General features: G+C 37.1%; 1 long non-coding RNA gene across 1 annotated transcript; it reads right to left on the minus strand.

Moving 5' to 3' along the window:
• Positions 1–3,260: 3,260 nt before the first annotated feature.
• LOC122328996 lies at positions 3,261–14,077 on the minus strand. The gene is made up of 3 exons (XR_006247875.1): positions 13,956–14,077; positions 13,827–13,863; positions 3,261–4,540 (listed from the first exon to the last, which is right to left on the minus strand). It is a non-coding gene; the product is annotated as an uncharacterized LOC122328996 (long non-coding RNA).
• Between the last annotated feature and the right edge of the window lie 37 nt (positions 14,078–14,114).

Consider the following 14,114-nt stretch of genomic DNA (forward strand, 5'->3'; position numbering starts at 1 on the left):
TTAGGATACACAAAAAGCCCTGTTTCATGGTTTATTATTCTAGTATAGATCTCTCAGCACTTGTGTGTTTGTTTTGCAAACTTTAGTTAATAGCACCGTAGAGGTACGTATTACTACTGTAATGTGCAAATATATTTATATTGTAGGTAAGGTACATATATTTAGGTGTGGATAAGGTACAAAGATATCTTTGTACTGTCCCAATTACAAGTGGTTTTGTGTGCTTTATTGTTTCGTTTGTTTATGGTTTAATGTGTTTTCTTTTGGTTTTCTGATTTTGGTTTGGTAAATTAAAAATTGCACCAATTTCATCTTCAGCACCATTGTATTGCGTGAGCTACAGAGTGTCACCTACTGAGTTAGAAAAGTCATGCATATGAACCGGCTTATGTTCAAACATATCAGTTTTCAAATGTCACAGCATGTTAGAAATTGAATTCACAGCATAATATTCCTCAAGCAGTTATACAAAAAAGGCTTTATTATTCAAAACTGTGAACCTGCAGATCATACTTTGTGTTAAAAGGAATGTGGGCGTTTTACTGTGTTCATTTCAACTGAAAACTGCAGAAATTCGTAAGAATACAGTTTTGGAGTTTTGCAGAAAGAGCAATGTATTTCCGATGAGTCTAGGTTGGAATCTTTATCTCACAATTCTGAGAAAAGAAGTCGGAACTGTGAAATTGCAATTTTGACTTTATTTCTTGCAATTGCTTAAAATTTTATATCAATATCAAAATACACGCTGCTGCACGAGTGGCACTGAATATAAAAAGCAGAATATAAAGAACTTAACTGTGAGTACATCAGGTCCTTTAAGTGCAACTTTTTCAGACAGTGCAGAAAATAAAAGAAAGGTCTGCAGCTTTCATCTGGGTCTGCTGATGGGCAGTGCCATCCTACATTTACAGGGTGATGTCTGTGTCTTTAAGTGCTGTCTCTCAGATAACATTGTGTCCTGTCCTGTGTGTGCTGAGCACTGACCTCACCCCTGCCACAGACAACAGAGCTGCTGTGCTCTGTAATAATATGTTATGTAACAAAGAGTGCAGCAAAATCAAGCATCATTGTCCTTGATGCCCCTCAAAAATCTCACACAGCTGCGCTCAGATGGAAACAAAACAGACATGCCGCTGTGTTTCCTTGTTCACTTGGGGAGGAGTTCAAATTGTGATTCTCTGTGAACTAGCTACTAGTGGTGGAAAGGCACCCAAGAACTTACTTTCATGATGAACTGTTTCATATTTATAGCTGCTCCAGGTCTAAGGGACAGTTTGTGTGGATCCTACATTCCTGGAGAGATAGATGATCATGCTGTCAGCAATGGACACTGCGTTTACATATCTAGGCCAGATGCAAGGGAGGGTTCCTTAAATGGAAGTATATAGAGGTAAACTTATCCTCTACTATTGTGTAAAGAGGAAAAAAAGAGTACCTCAGTGCCAGGCAGGACTTGTGAGATGAATTAATCCACTGACTGTCTCTGTACCTGCTCTGTATCGGCCAAATAACAATGCATATGTGAAGAGAGTCCATCATAGTCACTGTATGTTTGTGGGCGTTTGTCAAGGAAGGTTCACTACAGGTCATTAAAGAATGACACTGTTGGTCCCATGGAGTCAGTTAACTTTTATGTCTCCATAATTAAAGCGGAGGGAATAATTACTGACTTTCAATAGTGATAAATTATCCACAGACAGTATATAAAACACTGCATTTGGATGTGAAGCTAATTTAATATGCATATTATGTATTTATTAGTATAGTATTTATTAGAATTAATCCCTGTTAATTGTGTTTTTTTCCTAATATATTTATTTTATATTTCATTAAAATATTTTTTTATAATTTTTTTTTTTTACTGATAACAGTATCATAATGACTTTAATTTATTAATTCATATACGTTATTACATATGCACTGTAAAAAGTTGTTTTAACTTGACTAGCTAACTAGCTGCCTAATATTTTTTAGTTTAGACAACTTGAAATTTTAAGTTACTTAATGTTCATTTAAATGACAGGTAACAAGTTATTTCAATGGTGCTTTTTGTGTCAATTATAATAATTTATTTATTTTAATAAGCAGGCTAACTAACTGACGGTTGTCTTTTTTTTCTCTACACAGCTGCATTATTTCTTGTTGTAGGGTACATTTTCATGGTTCCTCCACTTGAGTTTAATATAGCTCCGGGCCGATGCTGGATGTGTTTATAGGTCTTTCCCATAGTCCTCCGTCTACAAAAAAGCATTCCAGTATAACTCAAAACTAAAACCTATAGCATCCTGAATGCTTTACAGTCGAGAGTCAGAGCTGTATGAGAAAGCAGAGATGGTGGGTGAGGGTAAAAGATTCAGCTATATTTTTGCTGACCTTGCACTGTATGTCTCCAGGGAAGCACACTAAACTGAAGGAAACACAAAAGAACAGAAAGAGGGAGGAGAAGACAGTCCAACAGGCCTGTGAGGCTCATGAAACGTCTATAATTAACCCTTTAAGAACTCTTAAAGAATCCAGCTCCACCAACAGGACAGTGAGACAATTATACATCTCGTGACAGCTTGCTTTAGACTGCAAAACTGCTATGATTTCCAATATGAATCATCTTAAGCAAACATCTCAACAAAACAAATGGCAATTCATACGGCAATAATAATTAGGTGACATGTTGAAAATGACAGACTGGGGTCCGCCTCCTCTTCTCAAACAAGCAGCATCTGAATAGCACACAGACATGGTGACAAGTGACTTGAATAGGAAATAGCACGTTCCAGCCGTCTGGATGAGATTGTTTGCACAGCCATATGGCTCAGCTGACGGCTGCAGACTGTTGTGATAAACAGAGGGTTTACAAGCCCACATTCAGAGCAAATCCATAACGTAACTTCACAAATGCAAAACGGTTGAAGGTGTTGATCTAACAGGCTTCGGTTCTGTCAAGTTAGAAATCTCTGTCAGCCTGGTGGTGTAGTGCATTAGTGATGTTCAGTGATGCTGTGAGATGCTGAGTTTTGCCTGTGGCCATTATGTGGCTCATTTGCACAGTCAGAGCTGACATATTTTACCAAACACTCTTGGCAGCACAGAGTTGACAGAGAATGAAATTGCATCAGCGTTTATTAAGCTTTATGATTTTCCCCAGGCTATAACCTACAGACATAATGTCTACCCAGTATAAATGGCACAGAGGCAGATCACGGAAGAGGCGGCTTGTGACTGTGGTTTTTATATGTAAGACAGAAGCTTGTGTTTTGTTTGTGTTTAGATTGCAAATACAGGGATATCAGATGGTAATAAAATATAGCCATGTTCGTGCACTATGTTTCTTCAAAAAACTTGCCCAAAGTGACATTACCATGGTATCAAATAACTAGTACATGAACAACAAATGCAACTTACTGTGACATTTGTGTACTATAACATGGTATTTTACATGGTACCGTGTAGCTATGTCCAGAAAACGTGGTGTTAACATTATAATATCAAAAACATACATAGTTTTGGAACAATAAATTTAAATTGTACATCAAGACGCCTTGAAGAACGTTAGAAAAATGCATGGGATTACCAAGGTGCTACATGGTACTTTTTTGTACCCAGTGTTAAAAAAGGGTAGGTGATATACACGATTAACTGGTACACTGAAAACACTGATTGGAAGCCTAAACTTCACAAAAACTATAAACTGGTTCTTCAAATCTGATGGAAAACATTTCGATATATGTGCACACAGCTTGAGAGGCTGTTTATGTGCACTGTCAAGAGTTATTTTTGCTGCTTTATAGGCCTTGAACTGTTACATACACACACTTGTATGTGTCAAAATTCCATCTTTACAAGTATCCTCATAAACACAGTAATTAGGGCTTAAGTGGAACAGCTGAGAAAGACAACAAATGTGCAACTTTATAATGGATCTGGGCGGCTCTTAAAGTGACTGCAGTCTAATTTTTCTGGTGTCTGTCATTTGTAACTTTAATAAGAAGAAATATTCATTTAATTTACACAGTGAAGAGCGTTTGATAAAATTTTGCTTATTAATTTGTTCTACTGTAATTTTTTCCTACTAGTTTCTCTACATCCCTACTAGTTGTAATACTGTAGTTGCATTGTAAAATAAATCAAACCAAAAAAATATACTTAATGAGGTTCCAAAAACATACATTTTAGCTTTTCATAATACCGTCTAACACAAAAATAACCTATACTCCTCTTATTCTTCTTCTGGCCAATTTCACATAAAATCAGGAAAACAAATATAACATAACATAACATATATTCATAATAGTTACAAATATATATATATTTGTAACTATTTACAGAACAGCAGTCAGTGTACAGACAAAACGCTCTCTCTCAGATGGTCTCCCGTGACTCTGCATGGGTCTTTCTCGATGTTTTCCCGCCGGTGTTGTGCAATACCGTCTTGCTCTTTTTCTGTACTGTGGGGCTCAGCAGGGATGGAGGAGCTCGCAGCACAAACGTGTCCTGGTTACCACGGCAACAGCCTGGCATTCTCTAGACAGGCAGGGCAAGAGATCTGATGCATTCGTGAGTGAGAGAGAGAGAGAGAGAGATAGCGAGACAAAGATTTACATTGTTCCTGGCCAAAACAGAGTTCACATCACCTCCAGAATAACAAAACATCACCAGAAGAGCACAAACCCCATACGCTCTCGCCGAGAGTCTATAAGCGAGCAGAACAACAGAGCTGCGTCCATGTAAGGACATGCTGCCACGGGTGAGCTCCTCTAACTGTAATCCATCACCGGCCCTGCTGTTTGTTTGACTGAGATAAATGCTGCGGTTTCTAAGAGACTCATATGTGATATCAAGGACTACCCATAACACGATATCTGCGCACACAGACGCCGATGGCACCGCTGCTGGGAATATCGGGTGCGAATGTGTTTAATGCGGATGCCAGTAGATGAAAGATTGATCTGACCTGTGCAAAGTGCTCTCGCTTCACACGGGGGTGAGAGGAAGAAAGAGGAAATAGAAATGTAGCATCTGTCAACAAGCCATTCTTCACAGTGTCAGCCCATAATTTTAAACACTGTTATTTCATCCAATTGGCACAATTTAAGCTCCATTTCACCCCCGAACCAAACACAAAAGAAAATTCACTTAAAATAAACTTAACTTCAGCGTTGCAGCACCCCCTATCTGTGCCACACGGTGCGGCAGCTCTGCCTGTTATTGTTCTTTGGAAAAGACCACAAATGTTACAGAGATTGCTGAACAGAGAACGACGGAGAGAGTTAACCAGAACACACATGCCTGTTCGTGCATAAATGGAAAGCCGTTACCTCGGGACGTACATCTGCGATGCAGACACTTGCGCAATTAGCTAATTACCCAAAAACCCCTCGCTTTGCATCCCGTAGTGTCAGAAAAACCCTTCAGCTGCAGGATAATTCACAGTTTCAGAGTGAGGAGGACATTTAAACGACTACAGACAGGAAACGTGACACATATCATCAACAGCCGAGTGCTGCTGGTATGTAAATGAAATGATCTGATCAAGGACAACAACATGAATAATCAGAATCAGAATGAGCTTTATAGCTAGGTATGTTTACACATACAAAGGAATTGGTTTTAGTGAAGAAGCTCCACAGTGCAACGGGATGACAGCGACAAGACAAGACACGGATAATAATATAAATATATACAAATATAATAAAATATAAATATAATAAAATAATAATATACAAAATAGACAATGCACAAAATAGTACAAAATAGACATTTATGTATGTACAGGTATGATGTGCGCAAATTTGAAAAGTAAATAAATATGTGTGCTAAATTAATAATGTATAACAGTGTTGTGCGTTCCGTTATTATTGTCAAGTGTTCATGCCTGAGGGAAAAAACTGTCCCTGTGTCTGGCCATTTTGGTGCTCTGTAGAAGTATAATGATAAAGAGCTATAATTGCTATTAAATGTGTTCTTGTGAGTATTTCCTGGACTAAACTTTGCTTTTCTATATAGCATATAGTACTTACCTTTCTATATAGTATCTACAAAAATTTTGTAATGTTTTTAAGAGAATGATTACAATGATTATAATTATTTTTTGAATAAGAATATTTCTTATATTTACAAGAATCTTTAATAAATAAAAATAATCTTTTATAACATTAAAAAAAATTTAATGTGTCCTTTTTTGTCAGTCAGTCCTTGCCCGAGTATGAAATTTTGTATGTGTTTTTTATATTCGTCATCCTTTGATATGGATGCAAAAAAATCGAACCTGGTCTTTTTTTTTTTTTTTTTTTTTATGATACAAAACACTACTTTTAGGCTAGTGAATAATTTGAATGTTTGTGTTTTCAACACAAAATGAATGAGAGCAGTCTGACCTCTTGAACTACAAACCTTTGAGTTCCATTGATCTCCAAAGAACACATTATAAATTTATCAATATCTTCTGAACCACGATTAGAATTTAAGATTTGTGCAAAACTATTAATGCTGAGATTTCAGCTTAGTTCTTGTTAAATGGGACCATTTCATATGACTCAAACTTTCTATAAAGGACTAAGACATAAAACATTAGAAACAAAGTTGTGACTGTGTGAACACATCAAATTCAGGTTTCTTGTCTGCGCTATTATCAGAATCTGGCAGCCTGACAAACTCAGACAGCAGGCAGGTTTCCAAGTGAAGCTAGTTAATGACAGGAGAAATGAGTTGATGGGGAAGAAATGGATGTTTAAAAAGGAAATGATAGACATACATAAAAGAGATATAAAATTAGACACAGTGGGAACAAAAATTAAATGGCACAGAAACAGACACCTGGCTCAGACACCCAGACAAAATGTATCTAATAAACAAAAAAGGTGTAATTTGACTTTTCAATGACAGCATATAACACATTTCACACATCGCAATTATGTCTTAAAATTAACAAATGTATTCCTAATGATATATAATATATCTATATGTGTGTGTGTGGCAAAGGCTTTGAAGTATTTGATCATTTTGGAAAAGAAGTTGGACTGAGAAAGGCAACAAGAATAGGGAGAGATACTATATAAAATGATAATTATTAACAATAATAAAACAAAAAATAAAATAGTTCACCCATGACCCCGGTTGTTTAGTTATTGACATGCAGACAGTCTAGTTCACGTCAGATAAAATTCAGGACTCACAGTTCTTTTCTTTCAGCAAGAACACCATCCATAATTCATCAACACTTTCGAGAAGCTCATCTCACCTGAGCCACAACGACATCTTTAGCCCTGAACTCTCTTTCCAGTCCTTTGTCCAATAAAATCATCCTCTGGAGGTAAATGCATGCAAATGTAGATGGCTTCAGGCATAACATGCACAAAGACAGTTGCACAGGTGACATGAAGGCAATGTAATAATCTATTCTTAATTACTTCTGTCTCACAGGCCCTCTTAAGGGAACAAAGACAAAGCCCCTCCGGCCAACATCATTTGAAATACAATGACCTTCACGAATGGTCACACACGAGCCCTTGTGGAATTGCTGAGACTATCCTAAATATTTATTATTAAAGTATAAATACAGTACCAATAAAATCCATAAATATGCATGATTGCATAGTATGACTTGGCATAGATTGCACAGCAACATTTCAGATGAAGTAGTTTTCTCTGTATGAAAACTAATAAATATTTCTAATTACAAAAATTGTCCCGGTCAATGCACAGGTCATAACTGCTCGTTTTAATTGGCTGACTGGCTGCAGAGATGATTACACAAACAGGGAGGATGAACTCAGTGACCAGTGACATCTGTTAAACTCTTTACACAAACACTGTCACATCCAAAACGTCTAGTCAAATAAACCACTGACATATTTGTACATGGAAAGCAAGGATGCATTAAACTGAAAAGTGTCAACTGTTTTCAACATAGATTATAAGAAATATTTTTGGAGCAGAAAATCAGCATATTAGAGTGATTTCTAAAGAATCATGAGACACTGAAGACTGGAGGCATGGCTTCTGAAATAATTTTAATAATTCAATTCAAACTGCACTGACCCCTAAGTTTTGACTTCTAAAACTACTTCAAGTCTACTCATTTGCTTGCCACTATAATTTAATGTTTTTGAATCATTTTTATTTTGCCATTAATTTCAAACAATATAATATTTAAATAAATAATCTATACATTTGTTTTTATCAATTCACAATGCAGTTTAGAGTAAAAAAAAAAAACGCATAAAGGCACTATTTCTCTCTCTCTTTCACAGCCTTCAAGCTGTCTGAAACAATTGCCTTGAAACACCAGAGTTTCACACGAGAGCCAAGGAATGTCTCTCACAAGCATGGACAACTTCATGGCTGACAGCCGGAGATGTTTCCCATGAGGTAATGAGCCAGGAAGTCAGAATGAAAGGAGACGGATAGGAAGAGACAAGCCAATGAGAGTAAACAAGAGAGAGAGAGAGAGGGAAATAATAGATGGATGGTGCAATAAAATAAGTTTTCTTTCTTGAAACCGGCTGTGTCTGATGGATATAATTAGGTCTACTGCTAAACGCCATTTTTTTTTTGTCTGGCTCTGTATCTATATGGAAGTCTTGCACAATATCATATACAATAGATCCATAATCTATTTCTATTGATCATCGGTAACAGTGTTTTTAAATGGATACCCATGATACAAATATGGGGACTGTTATGCTTTTTGTCATTACAGATATTTTACACAAAGAAATAAATATAGGCTTACTTTTGAAAAATATTTAAAATCATGTCAAATCACATAACGTCAACCAGTGCAACAAAGCTTTATTACTGACAGCGTATTAAAAAGTGTCTTGGAGAATATTCAGTTAAATTCTGTTATAAACTTGACATACCAAGCGAAGCAGGAAATCAAAAAAGTTGATATTTGTCTGTATTTTGTAGGGATGGACTGCACGTGAAAAAATGATCAAGTCTGAGACCATTTAAGATTCTGTGATTCATGATAGGAAGTAAAGCTGTGGTTTTATTTTGTGGACTGCAGCATCTGATTGAAGGCTGAAATACACACAACTTTTAACATTTTAAAGAAAGAAAAAAGCGAAAACACTAGGCATCCTACACTTGCTGACTTTGTAAATAGTTGCATAGGAAAAACTGAAAGTTGTTTTGAATGCCATCTTGTGCAGACTTGATGCCATGAGGCACGTGACAAATGAAAAAAGATGAAAATGACAAAAATGTCTCTTTGTGAGCAGTGCATCAACAGCGCCGTTGTACTACGTGTGTCCTGAGCTCCACTCCAGACTCCAGGACCTTTCCCAATCCTGACCCCCTCCTGCTCCACTTCTATGATAATAAAAGCAAGAAAAAAATTATACCTGTTAACTTTCTGCAAATAGCCTCAAATTCTCCTTTTTAAGACTTGGTACAACAAGATACAACAGTTTGTACTCAGCTGCTGTAAGTTCTACACATCTTCACAATGGTAGAGCAGCAGTTTGCTTTGTACAAAGAGCTTTCTGACAAGAATCATCTTTGAAGGACAGTCAAAACTACCACCTCTTAGGTTTCAGGTAAAAACCTGTATTTGTGGGTAATTTGCAGCCACTTGTGGCCGAGCAAGTGTTGCTTGCCACTTCCCTCCCCGTCTAGACCAATCAGATGTGCGAAGACAGGAGATAAAGCCTTTCTCGTGGGCTTGGATTTGTTACTTTTGCCCCCCAAAACATTGTGGAAAATGTCCTAAATACTTTAATGTTTACTAAAACTCACGGACAAGTCCAAAAACAGCTGGAGTCTGGGTTATGGGTTTGTGTCAACGTGATGATTTCATTATAGCCACTTTACAACAACTATCTGCTTAGCCCCAGAGAACCCAGCCCAAAACACAATAGAAAGTGGAATGGATTTATTGGTTAAAATAGGAATTGTACTGTTTTTTATGGAAAGTATAATGGTGTCTACTGGTATGTGATGGATTCTATTGGTGGGATGTTAAATCCTATTGGAAAAGTGCACAAAACACACTACAAAAAGGAATTTTGTAATGGTTTTACTGGAAAAAATGAACGGTTTATAATGGTATTTTAATAGAAATCATTCAAATCTCTATGATGGTTTCCATTGGACTTCTATTTTATTTTTAAGCAGGGTTTCTTCAGTAGAGCACAAATTAAGATTTTAACTCAAACTGCTGTAGTCTGTCAGTCACATAACGGCAGACTCACGGCTTTGATAGTAAAAAAAATAAACACACACACAGACAAAATCAAATTTTGGTCTACACTTTGGTTTAAAGACACAAAACAATCTGTTCAAGAAATGGATAAAAAGTATTGATAACATTTTTACCTCTTATACACTGCCATATCCTGGGCATGTTCACAACAGCCAGCGCATGACGCATCTTCTTGCTTTACATCGGACTTATAAGTGCAGTACCGCCACATATCTCTCAAATTAACCAATGACACTCTACAGCCTCATAGTATCACACTCATAATATACTTGTTTACTTTGGTGCAATGCTTTGCCCCTTTCGTCTTAATGCACTAATGCAAATGTGACTTTTGCTCATTTTGATGAATGTAGCGAACCAGAGAATTCCTTTAAAGACAGAATGATGCAGCAGAGCTCATCCCATTAAAATCAACAAAGGTGTCTACACTGACACTATAGTTATAAATAATTACTTTAACACGAGTTACAGGAGTGAAGTAAATGATCTCTGTTTACATGTCTAAAATCAGCTATTAAACACCTGCGCTATCGGTGGAGCTTAGCGAGCTGGAAGGCCGTCAGTGATGGCAGACAGTGAAGTGAACAGTCTGTGCTGTGATTGGGGTTGCAGATATCCAGCTGAGATCACCAGCTGCTCTCATGTTTATGTACTGCTGCATACGCACTCCTCTCTCTCCTCTTTGCCATTTCTACCCTATTTCTCTCTATCAGCCTAATTTTCAGTTTCAGATCCCCTCAGACTCCAGCAGAGGGAGAGAAGCAGAGGGGAAAATAAAAAAGATGTGATGGGTTATAGGGTTTTTTTTCCTCCTCAACTTTGAAACTGGGTTTTAAGGGGAATATCATCACTCTTGTCATCTTGTACTGGGAAAATGAATGGGAAAGTCCACTGGAGACTTTCTGGGGGATTGCCTGGATACTGGAAGAAAAATTAGATCATTTTAATATCTCAAGTGATTGCAGACAGTAATGATACCAAATCGAGAGCAAACTGTGATTTTTCTTTTTTTTAAAAAAAGGTTTACATACATGTCCATTTTTTTTCTTTGAAAAAGTTGCTGTCTTTTTATTCTACTAAAAATTATTCCACAAGGTTTGTTGATTTTACAAAATATATTATTTTTAATATATGTGACCAAGGACCACAAAAAAAAAAAAAAAAAGATTTATTTAAAGCTGAATAAATAATCTTTCTACTGACATATGGTTTGTTAGGATAGGACAATATTTGGTAGAAATACAACTACTTGAGAATGCAAAAAAATACTGGGAAAATCAACATTAAATTTGCCCAAACAAAGTTCTTGACAATGCATATTACTAATCAAAAACAGTTTTTATATATTTTTGGTAGGAAATTTACAAAATTTAAAAATCTATAAATCATACATGTATTTTTGGCTATTGATACAAGTATACCCCAATGACTTTTGTGGTTTTGTGGTCCAGAGTCACATATTAAAAATTCTTCATTATGTTTTCCCTCTGAAAAATGGTCATTGTTTTGCCTCTATCTCTGTTATTTCCAGTTATTAGTGTTAATTTTTTATTTTCACAAAATTGTTTAAAACTGTGTAGTGTAAAAATCTATTGACAATGTATCCTTTAAAATGAACATATTTCCCCTGAATAACCCATATTCCATCATCATTCTGAACCCTTCTCCTCACTGTTAATCCATCTCGTCTCTGTTCTTAGTATGTGCATGCTCTCGCATCCCTCATGACTCCTTTTGTTCCCTGCTCTGTATCTTTTCTGGCTTTCCATTCTCCCACCTGTCCCAGGCCTGTCTGCATCCCAGAGTGTGACAAGTGTGTGTATAATGAAGGCCCATTAGGAGAAACAACGGCAGCAGCTCCGTGCCGCATATGTTCAGTGGTCAAATGCTGCCGACAGCTGGGCCACACACACACACACACACACACACACACACACACACCTAGAGACCGCCCTGGGTGTCCCACAGTCTGCCAGACGAAACGATGCAGACAGCTTCAACAGGAGGCTCAACCTGAGGATATAAATGGGGTGTGGAGGAGCCTGCATGTAGCTGAAAACAGCACCATGGCACTCATGTCAGAACTGTGTATAGATACTAAACTAAAGGTAAATCCTTAGTTTCAGACCATAAATCTTCTATCCTGATCGCTCCATAAGAGGGAATCCTGAGTCATAAGCATATGCTGTGTTTTCTATTTTAAATGTATATTTTACAAATGCAGGCTAACTTATCCTTGTGAATTTTCAGCATCATTACTCCAGTCTTCAGCGTCACATGATCCTTCAGAAACATTTCTTATTATTACCAATATTAACAGCAGTTGTACAGTTTTGTGAAAATCGTGATGTAACAGTAAATGTATTTACTGTCACTTCTGATTAAAATGAATGCATACTTGCTTAATCCATAATACACACACACACACACACACACACACACACACACACACACACACACACACACACACGTCTGGTCAGCTCTCCTTGTGAAGACACGTAATGGTTTTTACTGTAGAAACCGTATATACTATTGCCCTACACCTACATTTTTACCACATTAATTTTTTACATGGAATACCAAATTGAATGTGTTTGTAATCACTTTTATGATCGTCAACGAAGTACCTTAAGAGGCTTTCTTTTTTATTATTAAAACACCACCAACAACATATAAATAGCCCCAGGTCAAACCAGACTGCATGCTAAACAGTTTGATTTTCACCTGCCTCTCGCTGCGGTGTATCCCAGCCCAGATGACAAGGATGCCATGGAGAAAAGCCTCCTGGAGAATATCGAGCTATTATCTAACACAGGGCTTGTTGCCTCCCCGAAGTACTACAGAACAAACATCAATACGATGAAAGGAGCCAGAGGTAAAGTGGTGATAATGAAAGAAAGGACTAAATGAAATCTGCTGAAGAGGGCAAAAGTGTGTAAAAGAGTGTTATTATACTGTTGGAACTGAACTGAAGACAGGGCAGGATTACACACGGCCTGGTGTTATGAAAATCAATATCAACATTGGGTTCGTGAAGACAGTAAGACCAGCTGCAGACAAATGTTGTACAATAAATATGTTCTCTCTGCATATAGGAAGAGAAACATTAGCTCAATTTATGCATTCACCTGTTTCCTCAACTGTTAAAATGATTATCAGACCACGCCGCATGTGTCAGGACGGTTAAATGGTGACATTAATCCACTCCCTACCTTTATACACACAGATACACAAAGAAAAATGAGTGGACCGCCCTCTGATCCTCACAATCCCCAGACAGCAAACTGAACAGTCTGCCATGAATTATTCAATCACTTTCACGCGGCTTGAATAACAGATGGTCAGTGGGCTTTTCACCCAGCAAGAGAGCACCAAACATGAACCTTTGGGTTAATGAACTGGACGTGTGTGCAGAAAAGGGCTTTTATGTAATGTAAAATGACATTAAACCTGATTTGGATACTTAAAAGACAGGACCCTTTCTTTGTCTTCCTGAAGCGAACCGTTTGGCATGACCGCCATCTTGTGGAGGTTTATTGACACGTGTTGTTGGAATATGGTCAAAAAAGATAGAAAAGTAGGTATATACGTGCATATTAAAGAGCAAATCGTGATCACTCACCCTCACGGTGTTTCAAAGCCGCATGACTTTCTTTCTTCTGTGAAACAAAAATGAAGATATTCGCGCGTGTTTATACATACAGGTTTGCGAGTTGTTAAAAAAAACAGACGTATTATAAAGGTAACTTACCATAAATGTTGCCCAGACGATATGACATGCTAGGAACAGAAATAAACTTTAATCTTTACTCACTGAGTTTAAATTCTGTAAGGTTTAAGCCACGACCGTTTGGATCAGCGGCCGAATCGGTGAGTCGAATTTTGTGAATGAATCATTAAGTTTGAATTA

The sequence above is a fragment of the Puntigrus tetrazona genome, chromosome 23, assembly GCF_018831695.1.
Source record: "Puntigrus tetrazona isolate hp1 chromosome 23, ASM1883169v1, whole genome shotgun sequence".
NCBI classification, from domain to species: domain Eukaryota; kingdom Metazoa; phylum Chordata; class Actinopteri; order Cypriniformes; family Cyprinidae; genus Puntigrus; species Puntigrus tetrazona.